Here is an 18,827-nt window from a genome sequence, read left to right as displayed (position 1 = left end):
ACAATGCAGGATTGTATAAAACTAGTAAACAGTTTGCTTCATGCAATTCTGATGGTATCTCCAAGAACCCGGGCCCCTTCCTTCAGCATTGCTTGGTTTGGCTGTGACATTTCCTGCAAATAACTGCTAAATACTTGGATGTTACCTCAACTCTCTGTGATCCCACAGGACATTTCTGAAGGCTACAGAGCAAGTGATTTCTCTGTATTCCAGTGGGTAGACCAAACGCTTAAACCCAAGTCCAGTGAATTTCTCTCAGGAATCCAGATGAGGGATCAAGTGCCCAGTATGATGGTCTTGTTTTATGTTCCTGTAGAAGATGGTAAAGGAGAACAGGGGGAAGAACCAGGTATCAGTGACAGCCTGAGGTCACCTGCTAGCATTTGGACTCTAGAACTGAGTCTTCAATTGTACTCCCCAAGACCATGTCCTCCCCAACCAGTTTTGGAAAGCTAGTGAATACTTCTTATGATCCGTGAGAAGGCTGGCTTGGTAGAAAATTGGCGATATATTATGTCCTATGCATTTGTAGCTAGAGCTTAACACAAGCAACTCCATGTCAACTGGCTTGACTATTCAAAAGAATTGAGACAGAGGGTCCAAAGATGTCACTGACTTTGAACTGATATTGGATTGGCAGTGTGACCCTCCAGAGAGACTGCATCTTGGGTATGATCTCTGAGCACAGCAGAAACACAACTGCTATCCTTGGCTCTCAAAACCCCACTTGAGGGGACCAATGCCATTTAATCCAATGGATTGGTTGGGTAACAGGCAGTTTTACTAGTGTCACCTAGAATGAAAAGGCACAGCACCCTTTAGAGAAGTCCTTTTTCCCTGACTCCAGACACATGAAAATTGCTTGTAAAATTTTCTGTTGTAACAGAATGCTTGAATAGAGAGGGTCTCTGCTCTGAGCCAGAGAGGAGAGTGGAGGGGTCTCAGGTTGTTGCAACCTGAGTTTCCAACCCTCTGTAATTCTCTGGTAAATTGGGAGGTCTATGTTTGAAACCCAGGGAAGAGGCAAGCTGCATGTAGTTCGTAAGCTCAATGGGATTCCAAATCAGTCATGGAAATCAAATATTCAAGATTATTTTCTAGTTATGCTCATAATACAGTGATTATGTTTTAAAAGAGTCTTTATCAAGTAGGTTTGCAGACAACTATAACTTTATCAGCTAGGTTTGAGAGACAACTATAGGTGATATGACATTGGACCTGGGATTTTCCCTCTCCAGAAAAGTTTAGTAACCATGTTAGATAAAATAATAATGGCCAAATGTTGATGATTATTATTATCATTTCCATACATGTGGACTTATTATGGTTTTCTCAGTTTTGCAAATGAGTGAACATAAGGTCAGAAAAGAGCAGTCATTAAAGATAAGCTTAAGAGCTATCCAGGAAAAAAAAGAAACCTAAGATATGTCTGGAAGGATGCATACAGCCTGGTAAAGAGCAGCTACTTCTGGGACTGGGAATCAACAGCATGGAATGGGAGGGATACTGTGCACTCCATGCCCTTTATACGGTAGAAATAGGAACTTAAACATATGTTTCACTTGCTCTAATTGAAAATTCCATTTGAAAAGCCTTCCAGACCAGATTGAAAGCCAGCACCACCACAGGTCCCTTGGGAGTAGATCATGAGGGTAAAGGCCTTACACTGGCAGGTTGGCAGCCAATCACCCATGTTACCCACATCCTTCTTCTGCCTGCATCTATCCTGAAATATATATGGTGTCCCTAAGTCTAGGAGAGAACTCCCCAGAACCATTGGCTCCTAAGTTCCAGCCAAATGGAAACGAGGTATTGCTGCCGTTGTCCTGCTCCCCATGGGAGGAGAAAACCCACAGCCCTTGGAAACCAGAATGGCTCTCAGCCTGAGAGACAGCCTTCCAGGGCAATTGGTCTGGCCTTGCCCCTCTATTGTCCTCACCAACACCTAGGACCACATCTGCCCCTAGACGGACTGATGCTGGCAGTCTCCACCTCCCCAAAGCTATATTTTCATAAATGTGATCACACCCCCTTGCAAGTAAGACTGATACAGTTTGCTATCATTTCCATAGAGATGTGGCCACACCACCTTCTGCTCTGGCTGCTGAGCACTTTTGCAGTGCACAGTCTCACCTTGAGACTCAAGGTACCTGCCTTGGAAAACTGTCAGCAGTGAGGAAGGAGAAGAAGGGAAGCCTCAATCCCCTCCATCTCCTCCCTGCCCCCACTTGGAGCTTCATAGTCCAGGTCAGTTAGAGCTGAGAGCAAATCTCATGCACAGGGAGAACACTCTGGCACACCTCTGAGCTGAGCCTTGTGTCCAGGTCTTTCTCCTTCCTGTCTGTGGCTGAGCCCAGGAGCAAGTGTTAGCAGTAGCTCTTCTTGCCAGCAGAGGCACAGATGCCAGCCCATAAAGGAACTAGCATGGCTACTGCCTGACACTCCCAAGGATGATGAGGTAACTTTGGACTGTGTGGAGCCTCCATCCTGCCTGCCCAAGGGACTCTGTGTGTGTGGGGGGGATTTTCTTTGTGTGATGAGAGCCAGAAAAGCTCACTATTCAAGACACTCGCCCCAAGAGGACCCTGCCAAGAGGGTTTTGAGATGTTACTCCGTTTAATATTGAAACTCCTTCAGAATGTCTAAAGCATGGCAATTCTTTCCATGGCGGCAGCTGGCAGTTCCAGGATGGCTTTTAAAGGGCAGAGGCAGCAGCTCCCTGTCCTTTGTCTCCCTCGCCACACCAGAAACTTACAGAAAGAAGCAAAGCTTCAGGGAGAGACATCTTCTTGGCCCTGGGTCTACTACCACAGCCCAGCCAGAGGGGCTGTTGGGTTCTGTACCAGGAGCCTCCTCCAAGGAGCTGGCCTTGGGAAGAGCCATGGACCCTAAGCTGCACAATTAATCAACCAAGTGGCCTCTTCATTCTGGGCAAGAGCTATTCTGCTTACTTCCAAATTCCCGTAGAAGACATGACATGTCAATGACACTGGATTGGTGCTCGATCTGCAGAAAGTAGGTATTCCTGGGTTTCCAGGGAGTAAACATTTTTAAAAAGATTTATTTTTTACTGGAAAGGCATATTTAAGAGAGGAGAGGTAGAAAAAAAGATCTTCCATCCATTGGTTCACTTCCCAAATGGCCACAATGCCAAGAGTTGAATTGATTAGTAGCTAGCATCCAGGAGCTTCTTCTGGTCTCTCATGTGGGTGCAGGGTCCCAAGGACTTGAGCCATCCTCTACTGCTTTCCCAGGCCCTAAGCAGGGAGCTAGATGAAAAGTGGAGCACTTAGGACATGAACTGGCACTCACACGAGATCTTGGCACTTGGAAATGGAGGATTAGCCAATTGAGCCACCATACCACCAACCCCTCCTTCCCTTTTTAAAGATTAATGAATATCTTTTCTCCACTAGTAAACAGAGAAGATAGAAATCATTAGAATGGCAGTATGAAGAATTTTACCTACATACCAAGGGGGGTCTAGCAGATGATCTAAGCAATGGACTATAGTGATTAGTAACATAGACACTCGAGTTGCTGCTGTGGAGTAGTGGATGAACCAGCATCACATGAGTTCCAGTTTGAATCCTGGCTGCTGCACTTTCAATTCAGCTCCCTGCTAATGTGCCTGAGAAAGCAACGTAAGATGGTCTAACTTAAGCCTGGTGCGACTGCCTAGTGGCTGAAGTATTCATCTTACATGTACCGGAATCTCATATGGGCGCTATCCCGACTGTTTCACCTCCCATCCAGCTCCCTGCTTGTGGCCATATAAAGCAGTAGAGGATGGGTCAAAGCCTTGGGACCCTGCACCCGCATGGGAGATTCAGAAGAACCTCCTGGCTCCTGGCTTCTGATTGGCTTAGCTGCGGCCATTGCGGTCACTTGGGGAGTGAACCAGCAGATGGAAGATCTTTGTCTTTCCTTCTCTCTGTAAATCTGAATTTCAAAGAAAAAAAATAAATCTTAACAAAAATGATGGTCCACGTCCCTGGGCCACTTCCATTCATATGGGAGACCCATAAGACATTCCTGGCTCCTGATTTCAACCTGGTTCTGCGCTGACTATTGCAGCCATCTGGAAAGTAAACCAGAACCAGCAGACAGATCTCTCTTTCTCACTCTCGAATGGGTTCCTGGGAGATATGCATTGAGTTCCTGGCTCTCAGCTTAAGCCTGGCTTAGTCCCAGCAGTAGAGAACATTTGGGGACTGAATCAATGGATGTGAGCTCTGTATCTCACTGCCTCTCAAATACTTAAATTAAAAAGAGCAGACTATTTTTTCTAAGTCCATAAACTGAAATCAGACACCTGGGCTTAGATATCAGCTCTATCAAATGTCAGCCCTGCAGGAGATGGAGCAATAGTGTTGTAAGCTAATCCTCTGCCTGCAGTGCCAGCATCCTTTATGGGCACCAGTTTGTGTCTCAGATGCTCTACTTCCAAAGCAGCTCCCTGCTTATGGCCGGGAAAGCAGTGGAGGATGACTCAGAGCCTTAGGACTCTACAACCATGCGGCAGACATAAAAGAAGCTCCAAGCTCCCAGCTTCAGACTAGTATATCTCTGACCACTGCAGCCATTTGAGAAGTGAACCAGCAGATGGAAGATCTCTCTTTCTGTCTCTCCCTATCACTCTATAACCCTTTCAAGTAAAATAAATACATCTAAAAAAAAAAGTCAGCTTTGTGACTTTGGGCATTGGTTTAACATCTCTGAACTTATTTTTTTAATTCCTAAAACTATGTAATCATAGTGGCAATTTCACTGGTTTTTGAGAGGACACACAAAAAAATCATTAGCAATACCTATGTTAGGGCACAAAAACAAGAAGAATCATAACAAGATGAGGTAACAGAGTACATACAGAAATGTTTGATGAACATTTAACAAAGAGAGGATGCCTTCCAACATCTTAGCTCCTGAAGGTAATAACCAGCACTAGGGTGGCCAACTGTCCTGCTTGCTAGGAATAAAAAAAAATGGGATAAAAAGAGTGCAATGGTACAATGGCTTAATGACTAAATCCTCACTTTGCAAGCACTGGGATCCCGTATAGGCACTGGTTCATTTTCTGGCTGCTCCACTTTTCATCCATCTCCTTGATTATGGTCTGGTTACAGAAGATGACCCAAAGCTTTGGGATACTGCACACACATGGAAAACCCAGAGAAAGCTCCTAGCTTCTGGCTTCTGATGAGCTCAGCTCCAGCCATTGCAGCCATTTGGAGAGTGAACCAGCAGATGGAAGATCCTTCTCTCTGTCTTTCCTTCTCTCTATAAATTTGATCTGCCTTTTCAATAAAAATAAATAAATCCTTAAAAATGATTCCTAAGAGGTTGAACTTTTAGAGTTAAAACTAGACAAGTTGACAAAACTAAGTTGGTCAGCCCATACCAGCACTCTTGCATTACCACCTGGAGTATGGGCACTTGAAACAGCTGCTTCAATGAATGCCAACAACAGCAGATATTACTGTCCCCTGTGATGGGAAATTCCACAAGCTCCCCTCTTCCCCCAGTCTCTGAAACACTGTGTTTAGATCAGTAGGATTGCCAGATAAAATACATGATGCCCAATTAAGTTGAAACATCAGACAAACAACAAACAGTTGCTTAGAATAAGTATGTTCCAAATAGTGGCTGGGACATACTTATACAAAAAAAAAAAAAAATTGCTTGTCTCAAAGCCAAATGTAACTGGGCGCTCTGAATAGTTGTTAATCTGGCAACCCTGTGAACAAAGGCAGTCAGCCATGGCAAGCCAAGCTGGCTTTTTGGGAGGGAGCCAGGAAAGCTACTAGGAACCTCCCCCGACCCCCAACACACACACACTACCCACATTCCCTCGGGACACTCTCCACTTTTCAGCCTCCAACTCTTTCATCATGTAGGTTCTCCCGGTCATTGTCTGCTCTAAGCATGGCTGTATGGGGTCTGTGGCAAGGGGCATAATGGATAATGCTTAGCAGTCTGGGCTTTGCCACCAACCAAACTGACTTCATTGCCCTCCTCAGCCTAATACATAACACAGTAATGAATATAAATATGTAGAACCTGACCTTTCTCCTTTCTTTCTCTGTGGCTCTCTTAGCAACTGACCAGACATTAACGGGGATGTCTCAGGGCTTCTGAATACAGCCCTTTCCCTGGGACAGCTTACAGCTTTGTCTGCACAGCAGGTTAGAAATATTACCCAGATAGAGAAGCAAAACCAACTGGCAAGGAGTGCCTGTCCCATGTTCGGGACTGCCCAACGTGCACACAGGTAAGCTGCCTGTCAGCACAGGGATAGTCTGTTCCTTCAAACTAAATCAACATAAGCCCCATCTGCACTCTTTCAAGTTGGGTAAGAATTACGAGCGGAGCCAGAATCCCCTGTAGTTCTGCATGGAGGCTCTTAACGAACTTCTGTCCACAATTCATCTTCCACTGTGATGGGGTGGAGCTGGTTGATAGCTAATACACCAGAGCAGTAGGTAGGCTTTCCAGGTTAACTGAGAACAAGAACAGTGCCCCGCCCCAACCCTTCCTACCTTCTCCCACAGCATTCAAGGTAACTGAATATGTGGGAATAAGTTCTGGCAGCTCTGTGCACACCCTACCCTTCTTGAGCCATTCAAGTTAACTGACAGCATGGAAATGGTTCCAGAGGCTCCTCCCAACTGGTTCTTCTGCACTGTTTTGGTTAATTAACTATAGAGAAACTCTGAACTCCAGCAGCTCCCTTCCTGCCTCCTGACACTTAGTTAACTGAATGTTTTGTACTTCGCACTGAATCTTTGCACTGTGCAACTCTGTCTGATTGGAAGATGAGAGTTTAAAAACTGCAGTGGACCCAGTGCGATAGCATAGAGGCTAAAGTTCTCGCTTTGAATGCACCAGGTTCCCATATGGGCTCCGGTTCTGGTCCCAGTGGCCCCGCTTCCCATCCAGCTCCCTGCTTGTGGCCTGGGAGGGCAGTGGAGAATGGCCCAAAGCCTTGGGACCCTGCACCCGTTTGGGAGACCCAAAGGAAGCTCCTGGCTTCAGATTGGCTTGGTTCCAGCCATTGAGGCTGCTTGGGGAGTGAACCATCAGACAGAAGCTCTTCCTCTCTGTCTCTCCTCCTCTCTGTATATCTGCTTTTCCAATTAGAAAAAAAGCTGCAGTGTAGTGGTTTCTGGGGTGTAGTGGGAGGTGCTTGTGCCACGTATGGCCAATAAATGTCCTCCTAACATTCTACACTTGCGTTTGGTGTGATCTCTCTCACACTCTACAACATTATTGCCACTCCATTCTTCCATTTCTGTTTTTCTTTTTTTAATCACACCACTTTGGGAACACTGCTTTTTCCCAATTTCTATGAAAAACAAAAACAAAAGGGCTGGCGCTCTGGCATATCATGCTAATCCTCCACCTGTGGAGCCGGCGTACCATATGGATGCTGATTTGAGTCCCAGCTGCTCCACTTCCAATCTAGCTCCCTGCTAATGCCCTGGGAATTCAGTAGAGAATAGATCAAGTCCTTGGGCCCCTGCATCCACGCTGGAGACCCAGAAGAAGCTCCTGGCTTTGGACTGTCCAGCTCCAGCCATTGCAGCATCTGGAGAGTAAACCAGTAGAGACAGGATCTGTGTGTACATCTACTCTCTCCATAAATCTGCCTTTCAAATAAAAATAAATCTTTAATTAAGAGAAACAAAAACAAAACAATAAAACAATTCACATGAAGGATTTGTGCAAATAACAATCTTTCAAAGTGTGAGTAGATGGAGGGGTATATATTACAGTATCATTAACAAGCAAAACCTGATTGCTAGGTATCCCAGGATTTAAAAGTCCTTGGCTACAGTGTGACTTGGGATTTCTCTGGAAACCCCCACATTTGGCCATGGACCTACTCTTGCTCCTTCCTTCCTTTCCCATCTCTTTTCTGCACCAACCTAGATTCATGTTCATGTCTCATGAAGAGCGGTTTTGCTACCTGTGTGTTGCTACAGTCCTTTCTTTCAGAGCTTGCCTTCAAGCCCCCAATTGGGTTATCAGAATCTTTTTCTCTAAGATAAGAAAATGTATATCCTGCTAAGCAAATTGGGGGTGAGAAGGCCAAGTGTGAAAGGGTCTGTTCCCTTTTTAAGACAATTTTTGCTGTCAACTAATGATATAATCATTGTATCACCCTATCCTCTATATAAATACTATCACTGGTAATCCCACCCCACATGAAGTAGGGCTACTATAATCATTTCATACATGGGTAAAGTGGGGCTGTAGGAGCCTACTGCTGGCACCTAAACAGCTAGATCTCATTCTCCCTTCTGTGCTAGGGTGTTTGTTGCAGAGGAACACACCAGAAATGGTTACACTGAGCATGGGAGAGAGTTGAAGATACTGTTGGCAGGTAAAAGGTTCACTGACCAGAGTAAGGGCCTCACAGCTGCCGTGAACCCACTCTGTCATGGCAGCACAAAAGCCACCTGAGCTGAGCCATCAGTGGGCAGCAAAATCACAGGCCCCTCTCCCACTTCAGATTCACTAGGGCCACAGGATTCCTGAGTTGTTTAGGAGACACTTTTATTAAATGCAAACCAGCCATCCCACTTAGGGGTTTTCTTAAAGGCAAATTAACTCGGTCATCTCACAGCAGAGTAAAAAAAAAAAAAAGTTACTTATAAGGTGTTCAACTGAGAGTCCAGCAAACTAAAACTAGCAAACTGAGTCTCTGAGAACTGAAGTCTCTTGGCCAGGATCCACACAGACTACACCCACACAAAGTAGGTGGCAGAAGGCAGACTCCAGCTACATGCACTGTCAGCTGCCTTCCACTGAAGATCAACAGGAACACCCCTAGGGTTGATCCAGCTGGACAGTTTTGTTTCTTGCGGCAAAGGTAAACATCCCCCATCATTCTCAGTGAGTTTCCCCTCACAGCAAGGAGCAATAAACCCAACTCATTCAAGCAGAGCTGTGCTGAGTGGAGGGAGCTAAGGAAACAGAAAATACACTGCGACTTGACTGAAACAGTGGCTATCTTGGACACAGACTTTCCACTTAGTAATAGTGACCATATCTAAGATTCCTTGCAGCTGCCTGTTTGAGGTGCCCAGCTGTCCATAGTGTGAGGTAAATTTACATTGAGATGAACTCATTAAAGCCCATTAGTCTGGATTTATTTTGTTTTTCTAGGAATGGGATCCTTTGGGTATTAGTTATCTGATCAAATTAGTTCCTTGGTGAAATTGCTTTCTAGCCCTCTAACAACTGGTCCCCCAGTGTTTCTCCTTGGCTAACGTCTTTATGTTTGTTTAAGAAAGTCTATTGCAATGGGGGAATCTCAACTGAACTTGAACTGTGGTTATGCAACAAGGTGGAGGAATCCACCATGGTGGGAGGGTTTGGGGAGGGGTGGGGAGAACCCAAGTACCTATGAAACTGTGTCACATAATACAATGTAATTAATTAATTAAAAATAATAAATAAAGAAAGAAAGAAAAAAAATAAAGTCTATTGGACATGGATAGGCATAACTCAATAAGCTTCTCTTTGAGCTACCTGTGGGGACTGGGGGCTTCATGAGGTCTCCTGAGACCACTGTCCTTGTTGTCTCTGTGTCCATGAGACCCTGTTTAGTTTCATCTACCCTCACCCAGAGGACTTTGGCCCTGACCATTAGTTTGAACTTTCATTATACTGTGGAGATACAAGGTTCACCTCTTCATGGATCTCTTAAGTTTTCAATGTATTTTCCAGCCTGAACACTTGCTTCCTTCACATCCTCACCACCATACTAACTTGGCCACTTATCCTCTTGCACAGTTTCACCAGGATCCATTCAAAACGACATGCAAAAACTGGGGCTGGGGCAGGCCTGGTGGGGGTTATTGGAATTTGACCCCATAAGGCCATGGAATTCACTGGTACGCTGAGGTCTGGACTGCTGCTGGCTGGGCTGGGCTGGGCTAGGCTGCAGCACACATCACTTTGCATGAGAGATGGGGTTGGGAGCAGAATTGACCACACAGCTGCTTCCACCAGTATGTGTGTTGGCTGGTGCGGGTGACAGACTGAAACGGACCCTGCAATAGCTGGTGCACAAAACAGTCAAGACTCAGAGCAACCCAGGTGAGGTTTCTTGGGGGATACTCCAATTAGATCAGTGGACTCAAATCCTAGCCACAGGGAAAATCACAAGATAGGAGTTCTGACATTGGAGTACATGTATCAGGACTGGGCATCTTCAGTTGCTGATCCCTCTACAGTGGACAGCATGCCCAGATACATGACAGCCAGCTCATGAAGGCCAGCAGAGGACATCAAGTACCATTTCAGAGGATGGAAAGCAAAACAGGTTGGAACAGGACAGCTCTCCTGGCCAAGCTTTGCAGCAAGTGTCTGAGTCTGTGGATTTACTAAGGTGAACCTAGTTAGTCAACAGACCTTGGAAGGATGTTCTTGGCCCTGGTGCAACAAGGTCGACAACATCGAAGAACTATCAAAACCACTGAAGTAACACCCTTGGAACATTCTTCCCCACATGGGGGTTTCTAAGGAATCATCAAATAACCATCCCCTTCACAGGTGCTGATGTAGTTTGACAGCAAGGAGCAGTCCCCTCCCCTTTCCCTTCGCAGACACAGGAAAAAAAAATTAAAGAACCGAACTATCCACCTTCCTTTCTGCCTCATCCCTCTGCACCCTAATAGGAGACCCACATTGGCATGCATCCCTCTTAGCTGTGTAAACAATATTAAAAATAAAAATGTATGTAAAAATAAAACCCAGTTAACAAAAGAGATTATATGAAAAATTCTTTAGTTGCCATGCATACACTAATAGTCCAGATAAAATCAAATTTATATAAAAGAAAAACTTTAGTTATATTGAATAACTTCTGTATCCCAGACATTATTTTAGCTATGAAAAAAGCAGCAGTTAATAAAAGAAAGGAAGGTGGCAAACCCTTGGCAAAGTGGTCAAGATGTTGCCTGGGATGCCCATGCCCCTTACCAGAATGCTGCCTGGCCTTGAGTCCAGATCCTCTATCCATTCCCACTTCCTCCCAGTGCAGATACTGGGAGACAGCAGATGATAAGCAAGGACTACAGATACTACTACCTAGATTGAGTTTCCAGCTCCTCACATCAGCTTTGCTTAGCCCTGGCTTTTGCGGAATTTGGGAAGTGAATCTGTGAATGGAAGATCCCTTTCCGTCTCTCTGTGTGTGTGTGCACGTGTGCGCCTGCATTTCAAATAAACAAATAAAAATTTAAAAATAAACACAATTGAGAATCAAGATTGCAGAATGGGGTAAGGACATGTTTAAACAGACTGAGAAACATTAGACAGTGTGAAGCACAGAGGGCACATTCCAGGAAATAGGAGAGGACAGAATGACAGTAGAGGGGCACCTGGAGACTGATAGACACAGGCAAGCAGCAGACACAATTGTGTGGTGTTGTAGTAACCAATACCCCAATGGCATTCAGTGAGTGGTGATTTGAACTGCACCAGCAGCCAGAATTCCACCACCAACAAGGTGGGAAGGGGCATTCACCAGGAGCTCAGGAGGTGAACCCAGATGAAGAACTGCTTGTCCTGATGGTCTGTTTGATTTGACCAGGAGCAGAGACAGAGCAGCAGGTCCCAGACAGGCAGTGCGGGAACAGGGTGGATTTTACAGCTCAGTCCGTGCCCTAGAGCTGTATTGGGTGCCATGTTGTTTAAGGAGGCAAAGGCTATGGGACAGTACTGTGCATGTACTGAGCTGGGAATGAACTCATTTCTGACTCAGTGAACTGAAACAACGTGGCATCCTACAGTTTCCCCCCAAGATAAGTCCAAGCAGCCCTCCAACCTGACAGCCAGCAGATGAAGAACCCTAGGAATGGCACATCAGGCATCATTTTGTACAGTGTGGAAAAACTTTAAGACTGCAGGGAAAACAGTGAGCTGCACATTTGCTGAGTGGGAGTGAACTCACTGTGCTCAGTGCACTGAACTGGTCTTAAAGGAAAATAATCCCAACTTTTGCATCATAAGGGTCAAAATAGGTCCATGTGACCTCCAGACATAATGGTGAACAGGTTCCAGCAAGATCAGCATCAACAACAACCCAGCTATAGAGGACACCTGGTATTTCCCTAATGCTGGGAACTGCTCCAACCGGAAGTGGGAGACAGGTTATACAAACAACAGTGCAGACTCAACACAGTATCACAGGAGGTCGAGAGTGGTGAGGCAGGAATTGGGGCTATGAGTTCTTTGTGAAAATCTAACATAAGAACCCACACCTGGAACTCGCTGGAGGGAGTGGCACAAATGACTGCTGTCAAACAAAAAGCCATGTACCAACCACAATAAGCAAAATCAAATTGTAGACCTGTGGGTGACACAGCTTAGAAACCTGCCCCAAGGAGAAGAATCTGATCACCAGAAGTATAATGACCAAGAAAAAGGCACAATGATTATTACCGAAAACTCCCCTGCAAAGGACCAAAACCCTTTGCCAACCCCAGAGTTAACTGAGGAGTACATGGGGAAAATGGGAGATACACAATTTAAACACTTGTTATAAAGCTTCTTTTTTTTTTTTTAAAGATTTATTTTATTTTTATTACAAAGTCAGATATACTGAGAGGAGCAGAGACAGAGAGGAAGTGGAGCTGCCGGGATTAGAACCAGCGGCCATATGGGATCAAGGCGAGGACCTTAGCCACTAGGCCACACCGCCAAGCCCTGTTATAAAGCTTCTTATGAACAATGAAAAGCACGTAAAGCAGGAGTTCAATAAATTTAAGGAACATGTCACACAAGAAATGAGTCAAATGAAAGATGATATATCAGAAATGAAAAATACAGTGGAGCAAATTAAAAGTACAGTGGAGAGTCTCCAAAATAGAATGAAACAAGCAGGAGGGAACAAACAAAAAGCTAGAAGCAGAGCTGGATCAGGCCAAAAAAAGTATTTAAGAATTAAAAGACACTATTAAACGGCCAAATATAAGAGTTATAAGAATCCCGGAAGATACAGAAAGAGAAGCTAGGATTAAAGGTGTATTCCGTGAAATAATACACCAAAACTTACCCAATCTAGAGAAAGAATTGGGAAACAACATCCAGGAGGGGTACAGAACTCCCAACAGGCCTGATCAAAAGTGATCTTCACCAACACACATGATCATCAAGCTCTCTTCCACCAAACATAAGGAAAAGATCCTTAAATGTGCACGTGAAAAAAATCAATTGACATATAAAGGAATGCCAATTAAATTCACAGGAGATCTCTCACAGGAAACTCTACAGACAAGAAGAGAATGGAGTGACATATTTCAGATTGTAACAGCAAGAAATTGTTGGCACAAGATAATGTACCCAGTAAAGCTTTCCTTTGTCTTTGAAAATGAAATAAAATTCTTCCACAGTAAAGAAAAGTTTAACCTGCCCTACAAATGATACTTTAAGATGTTCTCTTGACAGAAAAGGAATAGTGCCTACCAAAACCAAAGGCAAATGGGAAGAATATCCCAGTAAAATAACAACAGAAGACTAAGTCAATGACTCCCCGCATGGGCCATGCCCGCAGTGAACAAATCATGACTATATAATATAAAAAAAAAAAGAAATCATGACTGGTTATGATCTGTACTACTTTAACAATATGGAGGAATTCAATATGGGGGGACGGGTTGTGGGAATCCCAGAGCCTATGAAACTGTGTCATAAAATAAAATAAGAATTAAAAAAAGAAGAACTCATTGCCAAAATGACAGGACCAAATCACACCCATTCATATCAACCCTGAATTTAAATCGCTTAAATTAATCAATCAAACATTATAGATTAGTAGACTGGATTAAAAAAAAAAGCCAACTATTTGTTGCCTACAGAAGACATATCTCACCAACAAAGAAAACTATGTCTCATGGAGTTTGATGTTTTTTTTAAATTTAGTTTCATCTCTTCAAAACACTTTCTCATCAAATTCTTCACTGACTCATAGACCATACAGTAGCATCATTTTCTTCAAGAAGGTTCTTGACTTTTTCGTTTATTCAGCAACACTTTAGTCATTCAGTAGCATGTTGTTTAACTTCATAGTGTTATTAATTTCTTCTTTTCTTCCTGTTGTTGATTTTGTTTTGTGGCTTTTCATTTAAGGGGATGTTTAGTAACTGTGTAATGGAGACTATCGTATCCATATGTGAGGATACAATTCATCTCTACTTTCAGATCAGAGAAGGACTTACAATGAAACTGTTAACTATATCTTGACAATAGGATGCTAGACTCTTTGCCATTGGTTATGCCCGCAATGATAGACATATGACTGTTTATGAAGAACTATACTATAGTAATAATATAGGGGAACTCAGTTGGGGGAGGGATTTGGGAAGGAGATAAGGGTAATCCTAAGGCCTATGGAACTATATCATAAAATGATAATAATAATTTTTAAAAGTAAAAAAAATACAATTATAAGAGTATGTGTAGGGAATGGCACAGCAGCACAACACATTAATCCTCCTTCTGAAATGCCAGTATCCCACTTGGCCATCGATTTGTGTCCTGGCTGCCCCACTTCCCATCCAGCTCCCTGCTTGTGGTCTGGGAAAGCAGTTGAGGACGGGCCAAAGCCTTGGGACCCTGCACCTACATGGGAGACCCCACTGGGGCTTCTGGCTCCTGGTTTTGAATAGGCTCAACTCAGGCTTCTCTCTTTGAATCTGCACTTCCAATAAAAATAATAAATCTTTAAAATATATATATTTGAAGATCAAAGTCACAGAAAGAGAGGGACACACACTTACAGATTGATCTTCCATATGGGTGTTCGGGGCTCATGCACTTGGACCAAACTCTGCTGCCTTTTCCAGTCCATAAGCAGGGAATCAGTACTAGGCTCACAGTGCTGAGCCACTACAGCATGTTAGGACAATCTTCGAAGCATCCCTGAACGTCTGTGGAGGGTATGACGAATTCCTTGGCAGAAGGGAGCTATTGTAAGTTTTCCTTCTGCAAAGAGGTGAAGAAGTAGGACTGTACTTAGAAGGTCAAATGACAGGTGGTATGAAAGAAAAAGCAGTGATATGTCCCAGGAAGTTAGGCAACTAACTATAAAGTGGTGAGCAGGTCTTGTCCACAGAAGAGTCTGCACAGCATAGGGGATTGTTCAATTTGGTGATGACATAGGACTAAGCTAATTAAAGATTTTATGTGTTGTCACCATTATACCTCTAATCATTTTCATGCAATTAAGTTAGTATCCTTTGATACAATCCTGGAATTTTATGAACAAAAATGCAAGAAAAAAAAAGTTTGTGGGGCCAGCATTGCGGTGTAGCATGTAAAGCTACTGCATACAGTGTTGGCATCTCAAATGGATGCTGGTTCAAGTCCTAGCTGCTCTTCTTCTAATCAAGCTCTGTGCTAATAATGCTACTGGGAAAGTAGCGGAGGATGGTTCAAGTTCTTAGAACCCTGCATCCATGTGGCGGACCTGGAAGAAGCTTCTGGGTCTTGGTTTCTGCCTGGACCAGCCCCAGTCACTGCAGCCATCTGAGGAGTGAACCAGTGGATACTAGAAATCTCTTTGTGTATGCTTCTCCAGCTTTATCAGTGTAACTGATTTTCAAATAAGTGAATTTTAAAAGAAGTTTATTTTAACATAAGTCTGTGAATCTAAAATCCAGGAAAAAATCCTTTGGTAAGTAGGTGTTGTATCCGTTTGTGTTGGAATATGAGTACATTTCTTAAAAGAAAACTTGAAAAATATTTAATGATTAAAAACATACTCTTCTGGGCCCAGTGCGGTGGCCTAGTGGCTAAAGTCCTCACCCTGGATGCACTGAGATTCCATATGGGTGCCGGTTCTAATCCCAGCAGCCCTTCTTCCCATCCAGCTCTCTGCTTGTGGCCTGGGAGAGCTGTCAAGGACGTGGCAAAGCCTTGGGACCCTGCACCTGTGTGGGAGACCAGGAGAAAGTTCCTGGCTCCTGGCTTTGGGTTGGCACAGCACTGGCTGTTGCTGTCACTTGAAGAGTGAATCATCAGGGAGAAGATCTTCCTCTCTGTCTCTCCTCCTTTCTTTATATCTGACTTTGTAAATAAAAATAAACAAATTTTTAAAAACAAAAATAAAAAAAGAAAACATACTCATATTTTGCTTATCACCAGAAGACAAATTCTATTTTTAAGCTGTCATTCTGATACTAAATCTGGTGGACAAAGTTCTCATACCAGTTTGAGTTAGTTAAAAGTTGGAGAAAATTAGACCAAAGTAATGATCCTATTGCCCTTTCTTTTATAAGGTGAAAAAGCAAATCTTTGTTTTACCTGATGGCCATTTTGGGAAACTCTAAGCTAATTTAGGCAAAAAAAAAAAAAAAAATCCTAGTGGTTTTGTTATACTGCATTTAGGGAAGGCAAAATTAAGAATTATTGTTACAAGATACAAGAGACAAAGTCATAGATATCTATAAAAACAGAAATGTTTGTAGTTAACACTGCAAAAATCACTCAGCAATAAGCAGTGGGTATAATTTTTGTTTTTATTTAGAAGAACTCTTTTCCAAGTTGATTTCAGAATAGATTTTAAATGCTTAAAAGATAACAATAGTTTGGTAACAAAAAGAACATCTATTAATCATTGTGTAAAGTAAATTAGTAGTTTTACATAAAAAGGACTCAAATTAGAATTTGATTCTTTTGCCACACTATTTGTGTAATAATTCGTAGAATAGGATTTATTAATATACTCTGTGTACACAGATATAATAGATTATAATCTCGAGCATTTGCCTATAGATTTCACTATAATTACATTATTAGTATATTAAATAAGCAGTATTTATCATATCAATTTCAAACTATAACAAGAGATTAAAAATAATATCCATTAATTGTATACATTTTTATATTTCTCTGTGATTATTGTACTTTCTGTAACTAACCTTCTCATTATGGCCCTAATTATTTTTAAGCAAAGCCACTTTACTTTTTCAAATATAGGTGATAACTAATATACAAGAGATACTTTTTTAGCTGTCTTTTCTCCATGAACAATTATTTAGCAGTTTTAGGAAGATATATTTGTATACATATTTGTATATCTTCCTAAAACTATTAATAACATGTATGTGTATATGAAGATATATAATCTCCCTAAAACTGTTAAAAATATATTTGTGTAGCTATGAGATAAAATATTTATAAAATATATATATAATTATATATCCACATATCATATTCTTTAAAAACTTATTCATACTTTATTAGCTTACTGGCATTTAAAAACAACTATAAATCAATGTATTTCTTGTCTTTTATTGAACTATAAAAGCATCCAAAGATTATTTATAATGAATTCATTACTAAGGTCCTAAAATTATCAGAGAATTCTAAAATTCCAACTCAGCTATCACTGAATTATTAGGATTTTTAGAGTGCCATTTAATTATACCCTTTGAAAGATCTCCATTATTATCATTCTATTTAGTTGAGTGTTATTTTAATGCATATACTTTTTTTTAAGAAAAATATAGTTATTTATTTTACTTGATAAAGTTACAGTGGGAAGAGGGAGACAAAGAGATCTTCCATCCACTGGTTTACTCCCCAAATGGCCAGAACTGGGTTGGTCTAAAGCCAGGAGCCAGAAGCTTCTTCCAAGTCTCTCCACGTGGGTGCAGGGGCACAAGGACTTGAGCCACTTCCCATTCCTTTCCAAGGTCACAAGCAGGGAGCTGGATGGGAAGTAGAGAGCCAGAATATGAACCAGTGCCCATATGGGATGCCACTGTTTGTAGATGGAAGATTAGCCAGTTGAGCCATCATGCTAGCCCCCAAATAAATTTTTTAAAGACAAAATCAAATGAAAAATATAAAAACAAAGAATGAAAAAAATGTTATTTTTGTTCCTGAAGCAGTCCGTCCTACTAGGGTAAACCTTCATATGTGGATATCAAACATTAGTGCCATACCAGAATTTATCCCTAGGACTTGCAAGTATTCAAAATCATCACTCCTCAGGATGATTGTATTCTCTAAAATTAATATTTTAAATTATCCCCATTTTATCCTATTACCCCCAATATGGAATATAGGCAGGCTACTTTGGAGAACTACCAAAAGAGCGCTCTGATTGCCTTTTCATGCCTATTATGTGAGCTGTGATTCTCATGCGAGGACTGACTGCTGACAAAATGATTCAAACCTTGCATTGGACTCTAGCAATAATTCTAAGTAATAAACCTTTCTTTACTATTAAACTGCAATATGATCTTAAATTTCATATCTGTGGTTGCTAAGGAAGACAGGGACTTCTACAGTGCAGCATGGACTGCTTGCTATTCCTCTTATACTCAAATATAGGTAAAGTACCAGAGAGTAATTCATTTGTTCCCTAAAGTAATAATAATCCCATTTGTGATCATTGCTAGTCTTGTACTTGACTGATGTGTCCTTTCAGAGTTTCTAATGCTATTACACAGTCATTGTTACAGGATTCACCAACGCATTCTAGCATTCTACAACATAATAAGCAGGACAGACTCATCCTAGTCCTCTCACAGACCAAATTCCCTGCTCAAAATTCAGGCCATGGTGAAAATCTGGATATCACTGATTAATGTTCTGCACTGTGATTTTTACCTGCCTTGTTTTAATGGGATTTGCTCAGAAAGAAATTTAGTAGCCCCTGACAGCTAGGCTCTGACCTGGTAGTGCATGTTGGACCATGCTGCTCTCCTAGACAGTATTATTGGACATCAACAGCAGACAAGGCCACTCTCCTTGATTGTGATGGATCAAGACAAATTAAGACTGCTGTGTTAACAGATCTGAAC

At 42.3% G+C, this 18,827-nt stretch overlaps 1 long non-coding RNA gene across 1 annotated transcript in view; it reads right to left on the bottom strand.

Moving 5' to 3' along the window:
* Positions 1 to 198: 198 nt before the first annotated feature.
* The window catches only part of LOC131478479 (uncharacterized), a 70,494-nt gene continuing 51,865 nt past the window's right edge, over positions 199 to 18,827 (bottom strand). The window contains exons 2-3 of the long non-coding RNA XR_009244487.1: positions 10,993 to 11,056; positions 199 to 310 (exon numbers count right to left, since the gene is read on the bottom strand). This is a non-coding gene — a long non-coding RNA (uncharacterized LOC131478479). The remainder of the gene's footprint in view (positions 311 to 10,992; positions 11,057 to 18,827) is intronic.

The sequence above is a fragment of the Ochotona princeps genome, chromosome X (genome assembly GCF_030435755.1).
Source record: "Ochotona princeps isolate mOchPri1 chromosome X, mOchPri1.hap1, whole genome shotgun sequence".
Taxonomy (NCBI): Eukaryota; Metazoa; Chordata; class Mammalia; order Lagomorpha; family Ochotonidae; genus Ochotona; species Ochotona princeps.
The sequence above is the reverse complement of the archived record's forward strand: the minus strand, read 5'-3'. Positions and strand labels throughout refer to the sequence as shown.